The sequence below is a fragment of the Nansenia antarctica genome (genome assembly GCF_963989245.1).
Source record: "Nansenia antarctica genome assembly, chromosome: 17".
Taxonomy (NCBI): Eukaryota; Metazoa; Chordata; class Actinopteri; order Argentiniformes; family Microstomatidae; genus Nansenia; species Nansenia antarctica.
Window position 1 is genome coordinate 24,761,055 of NC_137687.1, and position 17,053 is coordinate 24,778,107.

The 17,053-nt window shown below is 46.3% G+C and overlaps 1 pseudogene across 1 annotated transcript; it reads left to right on the plus strand.

Annotated features, from left to right (window-relative positions):
• Positions 1–1,987: 1,987 nt before the first annotated feature.
• Positions 1,988–9,859, plus strand: LOC308172506 (DEP domain-containing protein 7-like; annotated as a pseudogene). The gene is made up of 9 exons: positions 1,988–2,211; positions 3,766–4,065; positions 5,553–5,920; positions 6,478–6,608; positions 6,968–7,160; positions 8,222–8,442; positions 8,709–8,851; positions 9,305–9,430; positions 9,593–9,859. The product of its transcript is annotated as a DEP domain-containing protein 7-like (transcript).
• Positions 9,860–17,053: the final 7,194 nt, after the last annotated feature.

Sequence of the window (17,053 nt, forward strand, 5' to 3'; positions counted from 1 at the left end):
ACTGTGACTCTTTCTCTGTTATTTGTGCATTGCTTTCATACAGAATGCATTCAATGACTACGTTCTCCAAATGCCATAACACTTCTCTCATTGAAACTCCCCCACTTGCAAAATACTATGTATTTGCAACACATTTTTTCATTGCTAACATACTGTGTTCAAAACTCTGAAGAACACATTCAAAACGGAATTATTTGGTGCAATTTTTCAGAATGTTATGAATGACAGTGTATGCTTCTGAGTGAACATTGTTGACAGTGTGTGGTTGAACGAGCTTCTTTTGAGACATGAATGAAGTCATTGGCCAACATGAGTGTTACGAATGCAGACTGTATGAAGAGTTGTGAAACTGGGGTTTCAGTATTGAACATGGTGAGTTAGCAATCGTAAAAAACTGTAAGTCCCAGTCCAAAAGCTTACATCTTACCTAAAAATACCTACTGTTTTATACTGAGACTGTGAAAAATATGAAATAATATGAAAATATACTACTGAAATTTGCTTGTCGAACATCTGTTTTTCCACCTACTATTTCAGGGTCCTAAAATCTCAGCCCTAATGAATCTGTACATGTCCATCCCAAACACAATCTGTTCTGTTTGTTTGCTTCATAACATTCAAATGATTCAGATTATGGCTCAGATTTAAGAACAGACACAGGATGCTGTTCCTTCAACCTGTGAGAATTGAAATGATTACAGTAGCATATTTTACACATGGAAAGTGTCAGTCAGTGCTGTGGTTGAAGTGGTGCCATCTATAGATGAGCAGCATATTGGTATAGGAGTCGTGGTGCAAGGGTCGGTCTGTGGAACTGTATCTGCATGTGCAGCCCATTATAACGTTTTTTTTTAATGCATTTGAAATGATTAATCTCACTGGTGTTGTGATCGTGTGTGTGTGTGTGTGTGTGTGTGTGTGTGTGTGTGTGTGTGCGTGTGTGTGTGTGTGTTTGTGATGTGGGATATGACCTACCCTGTTAAGAGGAAAACATTATGGGAAAGAGAATTCAAGGATAACCCTAGAGAGAGAAGGCTCACAATCTGATCATTGTGTTGGGGTTGGATGGAGAAGGATGGGGGCGGGCGCCAAAGTGTGTGTGTGTGTGTGTGTGTGTGTGTGTGTGTGTGTGTGTGAGTGAGTGTGTGTGTGTGTTTCTCAATGTGTGTGTGTGTGTAAGAGGAAAGGTAAGGGACCGGGGTCGTATAAATGATTCAGCTCACTGTTACACTGCATGTGTTCTGTTGTTCTTGGCCCAGAGGAACCTTCACTTTGGAGACGTTGGGTTTGGATCCACGTCCTATGTGACGCCTCCCACTCTGCCTGCATATTGGCTGTGGCTGGAGCCTGGGCAGAGTGGGTGGGTCAGTGTGTAAAGTGTGTAAAGCACTCAATTTTTCAGGACAGTGTTTCTCACCATTTGTTCTCCACTCACAACTGCCCTCCAATTCCCCCCCCCCCCTCTCTCTTTCCTGCCCTCCCCCCTTCTCCACTCCCCTTGAATGAATGAATGAATGAATGGTCTTTATTGTCATTGATATAGTACAGGTACCATACAACGAAATTTGGGAGATGGGGCTCCCCTGGTGCTAGGAAAAAAAACTAAAAACAAGAAGGGAAAATAGCTGGTTTACATAAATAAAGGCTATGTACACTATCCACTATACTATACTATACTATACAAATAAAACACTGTGCTGTACTCTATGCTATGCTATACCTATTCTAACATTTCCTATCTCTGAACCTTATGTACCCGAGTGTTGTCATATTGCACATAGTGTTATTGCACATTCATTTAAAGTGTCGCAGTTAGCAGGTTTGAAATGTTCACAGTTGTGTTTCAGTGTTGCACTTGATTTCAATCTAGTAGCTGCCATCAAATTGTCTAGATTGTCCAGGGCCTAGAACCTAGGTATTTGCTGTGTTCAGGGCCTGAATGGCCCTGGGGTAGAAGCTGAGCTTCAGTCTGTTTGTCCTTGCGAACATGGTCCTGAACCGCCTGTCCGCTTGTCTCCATCCAAACCTCCCCCCACCCCCTCCTCCCCCTCCCCCCCACCCCCTCCTCCCCCTCCCCCCCATCCTACAGCAGACTAGGGGCATGGCCGGCCAGCCGTTCAGGGCCACCTTCATATGGAGCAGCATCATCGCCAACCTCCAGTCGCGCGTGGAGGTGAAACGCCGCCGCTACAACCTCAAGGCCTACCACCAGTGTGCGAATTAAATCACGGTGTGCGGGGGAGCCCAGGGATTAAAGCAAAAAAAAAAATCTCCTTACGGATTTTTTTTGGGGGGGAAATCAATGACACATCGCTAGTCAACTAACACGGCTTGTTTTGTGAGCCTGCTAACAATGTTCTAGTGTTCTAGTGTTCTAGTTAACTAGGTAACAATGTAAAGTAGTGTTCTAGTTAACTAGGTAGCAGTTCAATCCATTTCGCTGCTGTATTTTGGCTTGACTAGCGAGTTTGTGTTGTGATTCTCAACAACGTAGTTTCACCCTTTTCCATAGTTTTGAATAATAAAGGTGTGGACTGACGATGTAGCGCAGCCTAACTTATTCTAATAATTATTTAACATAGTTTTATTCTGATAATGATTCCCCCCTCCTCCCAGACAAGGTCACATTATTATTGGATTGGTTGTTTGGTGCCGGGTGAAGTTAGCTAAACATTTAACCTGCTAGCTAGCAAGAGAAACATCATGTCACTCTCCAAAGGTGTAAAGAGGAAAGTTGACAGTGAAAACAGGGCATTTAAAGAGGAATGGACAGCGAACTATACGTTCATCCTACCTGGTTTCATCAATGCAAAGCCGTTGTGAGACTCACATCTTCCGTGCTCACAATGAATGTTCCCTTCCACCTATACATGCGAGTCGTCCTTTTCGTCAATGAATGCGATAAAGACGCGCTAGAGGAATCGATTGGTGCATAAAAACCTTGAGAACTGCCGGATTAAAGTGACGTCCATAATAATAATAAATAATAATAATACATTAGACTTATAGCGCTTTTCTAGACACTCAAAGACGTCCATATCACCAGATAGCCAACAAATAGTGACCGATGGGAGATGCCAGTTTTCTCATTAAGTGAGATTTAATAGCCTAATATTATTTTTTCTATTTTTAATGAATGGCTCATTGTAATTATTATCCCTAGTAATGTAGCGTGTTTGCTCTGTCATTAAATGTTTTTCAGGAGCATATAGGCTAAGCGGATTCATTTTTTATTTTATTTTTGCGACGATTTAGTTGTCAATGTTTTTCATAAAATTAAACTGCATTTGCTTTGTTACTGTTCACATGTGTGGTGCAGTCACATTCACATAGCCTATAAGTAAACATTAAGTTTGAATTATTTACTGAGCTGGCGTTACTTTTTTCAAACCACACACCGCATGTCGGCTATTTCAGCACCACGCGTTGTCCACCTACTTATCACTATGAGGGGTTCAGCGTCAGTGCACCCCGCTGCAAGTTACTGTCGCATAGTTGTAGCCAATAAAGGCCTATATGTAGGCTATATAGGCTATTATATATCATTTATATTACCTAATACCAACATCAAAATAGATTGTATGCCTCAACAAATCATATTACACCAGGTAAAATCCGTCACAACTTGGAATAAATCCATCGCAATTTGGAATATTTTAGAGCTCCCCCAAAATTTCACAAACCATGTTTCCAGGGGAGCTCATGTCACCACTAGGGGAGCTATAGCTCCCCGAGCTCCCCCTTATTTCGCACCCTGCCTACCACGACTGCTTCTTGGGCTCGGAAGCCGTGGACGTGGTCCTGGCGCACGTCATCCAGAGCCGCTTCTGCGGCGAGGCCGAAGTGCCCCGCTCGAAGGCGGTCCGGCTCTGCCAGGCGCTCATGGACTCGCGGGTCTTCGAGGCGGTGGCCAACAAGGTGTTCGGGAAGGAGAAGAGGCGTGCCACGTTCGAGGACAGCAGCTGTAGTCTGTACAGGTTCCTGAGCGCCCCGCCCAGCCCCACCCTCATGGCCAACGCCAACTCCACCAGCACCATCGAGAGCGGGTACGACTCGCCCAGCTTAGCTAAGAACCGGAACAGCTACAGCCCTTACGGACTTTTTTGGGGGGGAAAATCAATGACACATCGCTAGTCAACTAACACGGCTTGTTTTGTGAGCCTGCTAACAATGTTCTAGTGTTCTAGTGTTCTAGTTAACTAGGTAACAATGTAAAGTAGTGTTCTAGTTAACTAGGTAGCAGTTCAATCCATTTCGCTGCTGTATTTTGGCTTGACTAGCGAGTTTGTGTTGTGATTCTCAACAACGTAGTTTCACCCTTTTCCATAGTTTTGAATAATAAAGGTGTGGACTGACGATGTAGCGCAGCCTAACTTATTCTAATAATTATTTAACATAGTTTTATTCTGATAATGATTCCCCCCTCCTCCCAGACAAGGTCACATTATTATTGGATTGGTTGTTTGGTGCCGGGTGAAGTTAGCTAAACATTTAACCTGCTAGCTAGCAAGAGAAACATCATGTCACTCTCCAAAGGTGTAAAGAGGAAAGTTGACAGTGAAAACAGGGCATTTAAAGAGGAATGGACAGCGAACTATACGTTCATCCTACCTGGTTTCATCAATGCAAAGCCGTTGTGAGACTCACATCTTCCGTGCTCACAATGAATGTTCCCTTCCACCTATACATGCGAGTCGTCCTTTTCGTCAATGAATGCGATAAAGACGCGCTAGAGGAATCGATTGGTGCATAAAAACCTTGAGAACTGCCGGATTAAAGTGACGTCCATAATAATAATAAATAATAATAATACATTAGACTTATAGCGCTTTTCTAGACACTCAAAGACGTCCATATCACCAGATAGCCAACAAATAGTGACCGATGGGAGATGCCAGTTTTCTCATTAAGTGAGATTTAATAGCCTAATATTATTTTTTCTATTTTTAATGAATGGCTCATTGTAATTATTATCCCTAGTAATGTAGCGTGTTTGCTCTGTCATTAAATGTTTTTCAGGAGCATATAGGCTAAGCGGATTCATTTTTTATTTTATTTTTGCGACGATTTAGTTGTCAATGTTTTTCATAAAATTAAACTGCATTTGCTTTGTTACTGTTCACATGTGTGGTGCAGTCACATTCACATAGCCTATAAGTAAACATTAAGTTTGAATTATTTACTGAGCTGGCGTTACTTTTTTCAAACCACACCCCGCATGTCGGCTATTTCAGCACCACGCGTTGTCCACCTACTTATCACTATGAGGGGTTCAGCGTCAGTGCACCCCGCTGCAAGTTACTGTCGCATAGTTGTAGCCAATAAAGGCCTATATGTAGGCTATATAGGCTATTATATATCATTTATATTACCTAATACCAACATCAAAATAGATTGTATGCCTCAACAAATCATATTACACCAGGTAAAATCCGTCACAACTTGGAATAAATCCATCGCAATTTGGAATATTTTAGAGCTCCCCCAAAATTTCACAAACCATGTTTCCAGGGGAGCTCATGTCACCACTAGGGGAGCTATAGCTCCCCGAGCTCCCCCTTATTTCGCACCCTGCCTACCACGACTGCTTCTTGGGCTCGGAAGCCGTGGACGTGGTCCTGGCGCACGTCATCCAGAGCCGCTTCTGCGGCGAGGCCGAAGTGCCCCGCTCGAAGGCGGTCCGGCTCTGCCAGGCGCTCATGGACTCGCGGGTCTTCGAGGCGGTGGCCAACAAGGTGTTCGGGAAGGAGAAGAGGCGTGCCACGTTCGAGGACAGCAGCTGTAGTCTGTACAGGTTCCTGAGCGCCCCGCCCAGCCCCACCCTCATGGCCAACGCCAACTCCACCAGCACCATCGAGAGCGGGTACGACTCGCCCAGCTTAGCTAAGAACCGGAACAGCTACAGCCCGCCGTCTAAACGGTACAGTCATCTGTGGTACGGTTTATTCATGCACTCGTGTTTTTTATTTGGGGTTTTTTAATTCTTCCCTTCCCAAATGGCAGATGAATGATGCGTTCGTTTCTTTTGTGAAAGATTGCTAATCCAAAATCCCACAGGGCTTTATTATGGTGTTTGAGCTTCTCGGTTCATGCTCCGCTCAAAGCGTAGCAACCTGTGAGATTCTTGGGGGCTTTTTTTCGGTCGCTAACCTCCAGGCCTGCTTCCTCTAATCTGTGTCTGGGACATGAAAGTGACGCTGGTGTTGAAGCCAGTCTGCATCTCTGTTTTAATGACTTTGAAGAGGTTTTTTGTAATAATTGCACCGGATTGAGCTCTTCAAACGGAAATCATAAAGAAGTCTCAGCTCTAACGGCTTTGTTTCGATGTGAATTCAATCTCAAATGAACAAAAAAACAAGAATCTAGTTACTTTTCTTTGAAAAACATCTCAGATTACATTCTACTTTGGTCCCAGTAATAGGTCTGTGATTGTTCTCAATCATGGCCGCTGATTGTTGTCATTATGTGACTCTTCAGGCCAGAGGACCAGAGGTACTCCACGGACTCCCCGGTCAAAACAGACAAATCACTAGAGGACATGTTAGGACACCTCAACCTGACCTCCACCATCACACCTCAGATGATCAACCTGGGCCTCTCACAGGAGTGTAAGTGTGTGTGTGTGTGTGTGTGTCTGTGTCTGTGTGTGTCTGTGTGTGTCTGTGTGTATGTGTGTGTATGTGTGTGTGTGTGTGTGTGTGTGTGTGCGCGTACATGTGTCTATGTCTCTGTGTGTGTATGTGATTGTTCGTATGTGTGACAATGGGCTCTGTCCATGGTGTCATGGTGTCGTGACTCCTGTGTGGTGACTCCTCTGTGTGGTGACTCCTCTGTGGTGACTCCTCTGTGCCTCTTCCTATGTGGTGACTCCTCTGTGCCGTGACTCCTCTGTGCCATGACTCCTCTGTGTAGTGACTCCTCTGTGCCTCTTCCTATGTGGTGACTCCTCTGTGCCTCTCTTCCTCAGTGGTGGACGAGGTGTGGCGTCAGCAGACGGTGCTGAGGCTGCTGCAGCTGATAGAGCTCCCCCTACTGGAGAGCCTGCTGGAGGGCAGGGAGTGTCCCCGGCCCAGCCTGCACGGCATGGACAGCGACCCAGACCTGCTGTACACCTCCAGCTACTTGGACAGGGAGGTCCTCAAGGCCTTCAGCGAAGCCCAGTAGTTGTCCTCCTTCCTCCTTCTCATCCTCCAGCCCTTCTTTACCTCACCCTCTCTTCTCCTACTTCTTTCTATTTCAAACATATTCACTCCTGTACCTGTACGTTTTCCTCTCCACTTCCATAGGATCTGTAGTTAGCAAGCGTATGCTAATCTAATATACGCCATTATAGCTGACGCTTTTCTCCAAAGCGACTTACATTGCAGCGAGTGCTTACATTTTTCAGTATATACGGCGGGAAACGAACCCACAGCCCTAAGTGTTGTTAGCGCCGTGCTCTACCCGCTGAGCCACCGACACGACATCAGATCTATTCCACATACCCGAAGCGTCACATTTAGAATGGAGGCCTGTCACTAATAAAGCCAAATCTCTCCCCAGTCGCTCCTTGACGTGATTCATAGTCTACAGACTTATCTGACCAGGCAGAAATGCAGGGTTCTGTAAAGCTCCCTTGTGCGTGTTTGTGTGTGTGTGTGTGTGTGTGTCAGCATCTTCCTCTCCTCTCCTCTCCTCTCCTCTCTCACGGCAGTGGAACAACAGAGCCGGCTTGTGTTGTTTATCCTTTCTGCGTGTGTGTGTGTGTGTGTGTGTGTTTGTGTGTGTGTGTGTGTGTGTGTTTACACTATGCTCCTTCCCTCTGGCCATGCTAGTTCTGAGGGACACATGTCCAGCTGGAGTCTTTGTCTCTGTCTGGACTGCTGCCTGGAGGTCCTGGAGGTTGAGACAAGTTTCTCCCGCTTCTTTCTCGCGTGCGCACAGGCTGTCCGTTCTCTTTCTTTCGAATTCTTTCTCTCTGTTCTTTCTGCTTCTTCTTCCATCTGCTCTCTCTCTCTCTATATATATATATATTTTTAGTCTACTATTAAGCTATTAAGATTGGCTTTGTTCACACCCTCTCTCTCCCCCCTCCTCTCTCGATCTGTCCCCCCCTCTCTATCTCGCTCTCTCCGCCCTCCTCTCTCTATCTCTCTCTCCCCCCTCCTCTCTCGATCTCTCTCCCCCCCTCCTCTCTCGATCTCACTCCCCCCCCTCCTCTCTCACTCTTTCCCTCTCTCAGGGCTGATGAGTGGTTGTCGGCGGCGATGGACTGTCTGGAGCTCCTGCCCGACGAGTTGGTGGTGGAGGTGAGCCGAGGGCTGCCCCTCTGCCATGACGACCAGGCCCAGTGTAAGAGGCTGCTGTATGGGGTCCTCGCCCGCCATTACAGCCAGACCCAGCACCCGCCGTTGCTCAGCAACCACGTCTTCGACGTCCACAGCGGCATCTCCGAACTCCTGGGTAAGAAGAGAGGAGAGGCGTCTGAGAGGGGTGGCTACGCGCTTTAGGGGAAAAAAATCATCCCATCTGTTCTATTGTGTTACGAAACGACGGTTGTCGACATACGCAAACTGTTGTATTACGAATTCGATTTTTTCTTCACTTCTGTGAGTTTTTTTTAATGTCAAATTCCCTCTGTAAAAGGTAGTTGCTAGCAACCCTGTGCGGATGTATCAATCCCCACCCCTACCTCTAGTGGGCGCTAACACCTGTCCTGTCCCTCTTAGTGAATGGTAAGCTGGAGCAGGCTTTGGAGGCGTTGCAGCTGTGTCTGAAGCTGCAGGACTCCCGCAGCCGAGAGGAGCTGCGCAGTCTGCTGCGCTTCATGGCTGTGGCAGCCAAGCCACAGGAGGTCAAAATACACAAAGAGGTGAGGGGTGTGTGTGTGTGGGTGTGTGTGTTTCTATGTGTGTGTGTGTGTGTGTGTGTGTTTTTCTGTGTTTCTCTGTGTGTGTGTGTGTGTGTGTGTGTGTGTGTGTATGCATAATATTTCAGCCTTTATACCACAGAGATATTGTTGTTGCTGTGTTATTGAGGTGTGTTATTGAGGTGTGTTACTGAGGTGTGTTACTGAGGTGTGTTACTGAGGTGTGTTACTGAGGTGTGTTATTGAGGTGTGTTATTGAGGTGTGTTATTGAGGTGTGTTATTGAGGTGTGTTACTGAGGTGTGTTACTGAGGTGTGTTATTGAGGTGTGTTATTGAGGTGTGTTGTTGAGGTGTGTTACTGAGGTGTGTTATTGAGGAGTGTTAGTGAGGTGTGTTACTGTTACTGAGGTGTGTTACTGAGGTGTGTTGCTGAGGTGTGTTGTGGTCTCTGGCAGGTGGAGAACAGGATGGCGGTGAAGCGGTCCTTCTCCAGGGCCATGGTGTACAGCTCCAGACTGGCCAAGGGGAAGGTGGACCTGCTGGTGCTGTTCATGTTGGACAACCACTGTGATGTGTTCAAGGTGTGTGTGTGTGTGTGTGTGTGTGTGTGTGCACCCGTCTTTTATCAGAAGGCACTGTGTGTGTGTGTGTGTGTGTGTGTGTGTGTGTGTGTGTGTGTGTGTGTGTGTGTGTGTGTGCGTGCATGTGTGTGTGTGTGTGTGTGTGTGTTCAGCGCACACCAGAACGACTTCCTCGGCTTCAGGAGGAAAGACTCTGGGAAACTGGATTCCCAGGCCAAGGGCTTCGGGGTCTGGTCTGACTGGCCGGATCTCAATGACCTCTGCAACCAAACTGGAGTTCAGCTAAAATGGACAGAACTTAACACACAGACTGAAGTCCCTGTCTCTGATGAGGTGATCACAGACCCCTGTGTGATTGTGAAGGCCGACATCACAACACCGCAGTCGGACTGCACAGAGACTCTGCAAGGAGGGTTCTGCTCAGCCTGAAGCAGTCTGAGATCAGGCAGCACTGGTGTGGACTCAGACTACAGGGAAAGCTAGCCTGTTTGCAGTTCGCTGACCACTCAGTCTCACACTCAGTGTATAAGAACGTCGCTGTTGGTGAGGATGTTCTGAAATTCACCATCAAAGCAAGACTGCAGGTATTACCGACCAAGTACAATCTGTCCACCTGGTATCCCCACACTCACAGTCCATTCTGTTTAAACCATCAGGATTCACAACACCTAGAGTCCATTGCACACATAACAAATGGATGTAATGCATACAAACACCTGTACATAGCTCTTCATGACCGTATTGTGGACATTGTGTCTGATACAGTACAAAACATCTTACCATCTAGCGCAGTTATGTACAAGCATGCCAGAGTGTTACCAGAGTGGTTTGGTTTTGCCAATGATGTTTTTTCCAACATCCCAAATACACCTGATGTTGTCTTTGTTGACACTAGCCACAAGGAGGTGCTGATTGTAGAAGTAGGCTGCCCCTTTGACCTGTACATGGACCAGACTTTCCAGGACAAGTATATCAAATACCAACCACTACTTGGTACGATAACCAGCTTTGGGTACAAGTGCAAATTCAGCATACTTGTATTTGGAAGTCTGGGCCATGTATATAAATGCACCATGAGGGGTCTGAGAATTGCTGCAATGACTAAAAGAAAGGCCAAACAGGTTGCCAAATTTTGCTCTGTCTCAGCTATTATTGGCAGCTTGGCCGTGTGGAGAAGGAGGTGTTATGTGTATCCTTAAGTGTTCAGTGCTGCTTAGCCCCGAAATATTTGATTCCCTGTTTGTATAATATAATTTGTGGAACCAAATAAAGTATTCAAATGTGACCTGCGGGGTCACTGGGCTGATGCTGTTTAAAGACTGTTTACTTCTCAAACAGTAAGACTGAATTAGGATGGAGTTAGTTATCTAGGCCATAGCTCTTGATGTTGCCCGTGTCAGCTGTCTGTTTGCACTCTGAATAGCGTGAGGAGACCAGGAGAAGGGGAGGGGTGGGGGGGGAGATAGCAACACTAGGATGTAGCCAGGCAACCCTCTGAATCTCTGATGGCTTTGATATTGGAGTCCAGAACTTTTTGGGTATCACTGCATAAATAAAGGAAAAAAATACTGTCAAACAAAACTTGAACACTGACACTTTTCTGTCATCAAACTGAGTGCTAGCCTTGTGGCTTAGAGACTTGAAAGCTTCAAGATAGGTTAAAGTGCAAAAATGTCAACATGTTCACTTTTTCTGCCTTTAGCTGTGCTCGGAGAGGTGTGAGTATGTGCCCACTGGCACTAAACACTCTCTCTGAAGGAACACTAGTTGCAGGTATGCATAGAAGCCTGCGTGCAACCCTGGAAAGGTGAGGCAATGGACACGGGGCCGATGCAGCCATGGTGAGAAGGCTAGCATACGTTAGTGACTGACTGACAAGGCTGACTTGACAGTCACGTTACCCAAGCAGGCTGAACAATCGCGCGAGACAAATTTCTGTGAGGATATTCGCGCGCGGCTCATGTGAGAAATCTCAATTATATTACTATTTATTTATAACATATGATTATGACATCCTCCCTCTCGCCAGTTTGGGGCAACATAGACTTCTCCCCTGGTGCCACGGATAGGGGTTTCAAGCGGTGGGACAGCAAAGGGATGGTTACTATCAGACATTTATATGATACGGAAATACTACTTTCATTTGACCAATTATGTAAGAAATATGACCTACCACGAAATGAGTTTTTCAGATACCTTCAGATACGAAGTTTTTTAAATAGCCAAAAAGACACTGGCCTCTGTCACCAACCCTCTCCGCTGGAGGAGATAGTCTCTGCTGGAAAGACGAGAGGCATTCTGGGGCTTGGGTATAGAGCACTTTCGAAATATGATAAAGGCAAACCTGCATTTACGCCCAAAGACTGGAATAATGACCTGAACATTAATACTGATGAAGCAACTTGGTCACTAATATGGCAATCGGCAAACGACATCTCAATCTGTAATAGGACGAAGGAAACGCAATTTAGACTACTACAACGTTTGCAGATTACTCCCCAACTTAGACATAAAATGGATCATAACAAATCGGAAATGTGTACAAAGTGTATTACCGAGGTTGGGAGCTTTGTTCATTGTGTTTGGACTTGTAGATATATAGATGATTACTGGAAAGGTATAGTGGATAAAATTAATCTAATTCTAGATGTTACATTGGATAAGGACCCCATGTGTCTATTGTTTGGGTTGCCAGACAAACAACTTAAAAGTATGCATTCCAAAAGACTTCTGTGTATCCTCACTTTTTGTGCAAGGAAAAATATATTGCTGAAATGGATAGACTGCAAACCGCCTACAATAGCTGGATGGCACAAGGTAATTTTTGATATGATTCCTATGGAATATCTGACATATAGGTCTAAGTGTAAAGGGCTCTGCACACAGCGTGCGATTTCTGTTGCGCGTCAACGTTCCATTTTGAAGTTTGAATGGAAGTCTATGAGAACATACAACAGAAATCGCATCGCACGCTGTGTGCATTGGGATGCGATGTTTTATGATTTTCTCATAGACTTCCATTCAAACTTCAAAACGGAACGTTGACGCGCAACAGAAATCGCACGCTGTGTGCAGAGCCCTTAAGATAAAGACATTCTATAAGATTTGGTCTTCGTTCTTAGATTATATTGGTACCAGACTGGCTGCCATTGTAATGAAAGGTTTGGTGGATTACACTCAAGAAAGTACACAAGACTAATGTGTAACAGATCTACAATGTATGGGTCACAATATTATTTACTGTGCTGGTGTTGTGCTGCCGCTGTGTTTAGGACTGTAAGACATGGATGCTGTCTCCGATGGGGGTGATCCCCCCATATATTATGGCATTTGTTGTGTCATTTTCTTTTCTGTTTATTTCTGATATGTGACATGGCCTCCTCCCCCCCTGTTTTTTTGTTTTTGTTTCGTTTTTAAACATTTTCTGTTTATGGACAATGTACTGCATAACAAAGTGCAAAACTAGTTTTCTACTATTAATGGGACAATAACCTCCCCCACGGATACTAGTTGTTGTTGTTATGTCCTGTTGTGTACATGTCTCTGTGAAACTCAATAAAAATATAAAAACACACATAGGTCACATACATTAATACATACAATAAAAACAGACAGACAAAGCAGTGTTTATAAAATGTAGTGCCTATTTAAAAAGTCCAGTCATTTAAAAATAATAATAAAAAACAAACAAAAAACGATTATGACGATTATTCAACTAATTAAAATTCTCCACGATAAAGTTATCGCGGGTGTTTTTATCGCGATTAACGATAAACCCGATAATCGTCCCATCCCTAGCGTGGACATGCAGAGGTGATGGGACACTTTGAGCGTAACTCTCTGCCTGGCGTGGAGTGTCACCACTATCATTGGACGACCGGAAGGCGTCCTGTACAGAAGCACTCGACACATCCTGGACTTCGGAGAGGAGATTCTTGTAGGGCTCTTCAAGTAATCTGTGACTGACTCTCTGCTTGACGAAAGGCACACGACTCAAGGCATCAGCGACAACATTCTGTGGGCCTGGCACATACTTGATGTCGAAGTTATAGCTCGCTAACTTAGCCACCCATCGTTGCTCGCAGCAGTCCAGCTTGGGCTTCGTCATGATATGAGTCAATGGATTATTGTCCGTCCAAACAGTGAAATCATGCCCCTTCAACCAATGGCTGAACTTGTCACAGACACTCCACTTCAAGGCTAGGAATTCCAACCGATGGGCTGGGTAGTTTCTCTGAGACTGAGAGAGGGACTTGCTGGCGAATGCGATTGGCCTCGCTCGGTCTTCACCCTCTTGGATCTGCGAAAGGACAGCACCGATGCCATCAAGGGACGCGTCCGTTGACCGCATGAAGGGACGGCTGAAGTCCCCGGGGTAGTGGTGGTCTAGTGGATAGTGAGTTGGACTTGTGATCGGAAGGTTGTGAGTTCAAATCCCGCCTGAAGCCACACCACTACTAGTGTGCCCTTGGGTAAGGCACTTAGCCCTCAGTTACTCCAGGGGGAATGTCCCTGTAATTCGTAATTGTAAGTCGCTTTGGATAAAAGCGTCTGCTAAATGGCAAAAATTAAAAAATTAAATTAAAATTAAGTCAGGGTGAGCCAGGACAGCCATCTCAACCAGCGCCGTTTTCAGCTTCTGGAAAGCCTGCTCCGTTTCGGGGGTCCAGTCAGTAACATTCAACTTCCTGCTTTGTGACCTTTGTTTGGACTGTTTCTCCTTCCCTTTTCTCTTCTGGCCCATCAACAGAGAGAAGAGAGGCTTTGCAATAGCGGAGAAGCTAGGCACAAAGTGCTGGTAATAATTGATCATCCCCAAGAAAGACCTGATTCGTTTCTGTGAGGGGGTTACACCGTCCGCTTCCATCAGGTCAGCACTTGTCATCTTTGCGATGCTCTCAACTTTGCTGGGATCAGTCAACACACCGTTGTCATTAATTATGTGGCCGAGGAATTCGACGGATTTCCGGAGAAAAAAACACTTCTTGGGGGCCAATTTCAGGTTATGACCACGCAGTCTACTGAACACCATCTCCAAGCGTTCCAGAGCTGTCCTCTCATCAGGGGCGTACACCAATAAATCATCCAGATAAACCAGTAAGCTCAGATAGTTCTGGTCTCCGAAAATGCTAGTCATCATACGCATGAAGCTCCCAGGACTATTACAGAGGCCCTGCGGGAGGCGATTATACTCATACAAGCCCATAGGTGTTGTAAAGGCAGAGTACTTTCTGTCATCCTCGTGTAGTGGCATGTTATAAAACCCTGAGGTTAGATCCATAGTACTAAACAAGGAGTTACCTCCAAGTGCAGCTAAGCAGTCGGCCTGGTGAGGGAGAGGGTGAGCATCCTTCAGGGTCCTCTTGTTCAGTCAGCGAAAGTCTGTACAGATACGGAGATCTCCGTTCTTTTTCCATACAAGAACCAACGGAGATGCATATTCACTGGTTGACTTCCTGATTATATCTTTCTCCTCCATCTCACTCAGTACTTGGCGCAACTTCTGATACTGACTGGGGGGCACTCGTCTGAATGGGAGCCGGAATGGCCTGTGATCTGAGAGGTGAATGCGATGTATGAAGCCCTTTGCCTCTCCACAATCCACGTGATGGCGTGAGAAGATGTCCTCGTAGCGCACAACCAGGTCAGCCATCTTGCTTCTACACTGTTCAGACACGTCACAGGAGTGTATGTCGAGCCCACTCAATCCCATGTACTTTAGTTCCTCATCAACAGTGCGGGCCGCATTTTCACTGGACGGGGTTACTTGACAGCAACTGAGTAGTGGGACCCCAGCAGGTCCGGTCTCATCCATGTCCTCGAGCGCAATGCAGGAGAAGACGTCGGCCAATTTAGCATTGCGTCTTACCAAGACGGGCCTGTCGGACGAGTTGATCAGCTTCAATGGAACCCATCCGTCTCCCCACAAAGGAGTAACAACTCTGGCCACCAGAACCCCTCTTGGAGCTGAGCGACACGATGTGGGCTCTGTCATCACAGCGCTACCAGGAGACACAATAGTGGACTTGGGTAGCTTGCCCCACATCAGGTACTCCCGACCAGGCTCAAGACACACGGCTGAGTTGCACCTGACTGTGCCTATCTTGTCAGGTATGACGTCACCTCGCCAACGGTTTAGACCAGCGAGCATCGAGAGAAACTGTTCAGATTCTGGATCGCCAGCAGGACAGGGCGTAGACACAGCCTTCCAGTAGCCATCACATTGCTTATACTGCCGGAGGATATATTTAATAACATTGGTGCCTAGTATCAACTCATCATGCTGGCCTTCAACTACCAGAGTGGGAACCATAATCCTACAGCCATACACCTCCATTTCCACGTTGAAAGCTGACTCAGGCTTGACACGGCGACCACCACAGCCAACAAGCACCACATTTGAACTGAACTGGTTATGTTCTGTAGCAACTCCAACCTCTCTAAGCTTTCCCTCTGCCGTCTTACTCATTGTACAAGCCATAGACCCACTGTCTAGCATAGCCTTCAGAGTCACTGTATTACCAACTGTCACAGGTGTGTAGAAAAAGCTGTCACTACCACTAATTGTATGTGTATTCTGATAAACAATATCTTCAGAGTTATCACTTGAGCTTTTGAGAGCTATATACACTGTCTCAGCACTAGATTCGTCCTCACAATGGGAGTTTACTTGGCGACCTATACTTTCTCCCTCTGAATACAGGCCACCTAGTTTCCCTGAGGCTGAGGTGCTCGGGACGACCTGGTGGGACACTCAACTTTTGTGTGACCTGGGGCTAAACAGACAAAGCACAGCTTCTCTGACATGCAGTGTGAGATGGTAGTGTGTCTACTGTCATCACAGACTCGGCAGGCCTTCTCACGGGCGCCACCCTGGTATCTTCCGCCACGAGGAGCACTGTCACGCTGCTGCACTTTCCCCATCATCTGCTCCAGCCTCTCCATAATGCGAGCAAGAATCCTGTCTTCAGATTGCTGAGTGTTCTGGGCCACAGCAGTCGCGGAGGAGGGGCACGGAAGCTGGCCTAAAGCATGGTCCTGAGAAGGAATGAGGGTAGAAGGCGGACACTGTGTGTGGTACACTGGACTATGGGCAGGAGCAGGGGGGTACTGGGTGGAACACTGCTCAGACACAGACTGAATCGAAGGCTCTGGATGAGACTGCACAGTGTGGAGGGCGGTGGCATGGCTCTTCAATGGCACAGAACTACCGGTCCTGCCAGAGGCTCTCAGCTCTCTCTGATAATTATCAATCTTCAACTGTATGTCTCGTGAGCTCCACTCCTCAATAGCCTTGCATTCCAGAATACGGGATAGTCCAGAGTCCGGGCAATGCCTGACAAACATCCGTGCTACCTCTTCACCCATGTTCTCCATCCTCCTACCTTGTCTGCGAAGGCCCTCACCAGCTACATCAGCTGCTTTGTTGATCCTCAACCAGTAGTCTACAGGGTTCTCATTGGGTCTGGGTAGAGTGGCATAGAAATCTGACAACGGGAGGCATGATGACACATCACTGAAGTACTTGAGAAGGATATCATAGATAAGATCAGGGTTCTGCTTCACATCAAGTGTCTGATCGCTACGCAAACCAACCCTCACGACATCCTTTGCCTTACCCAT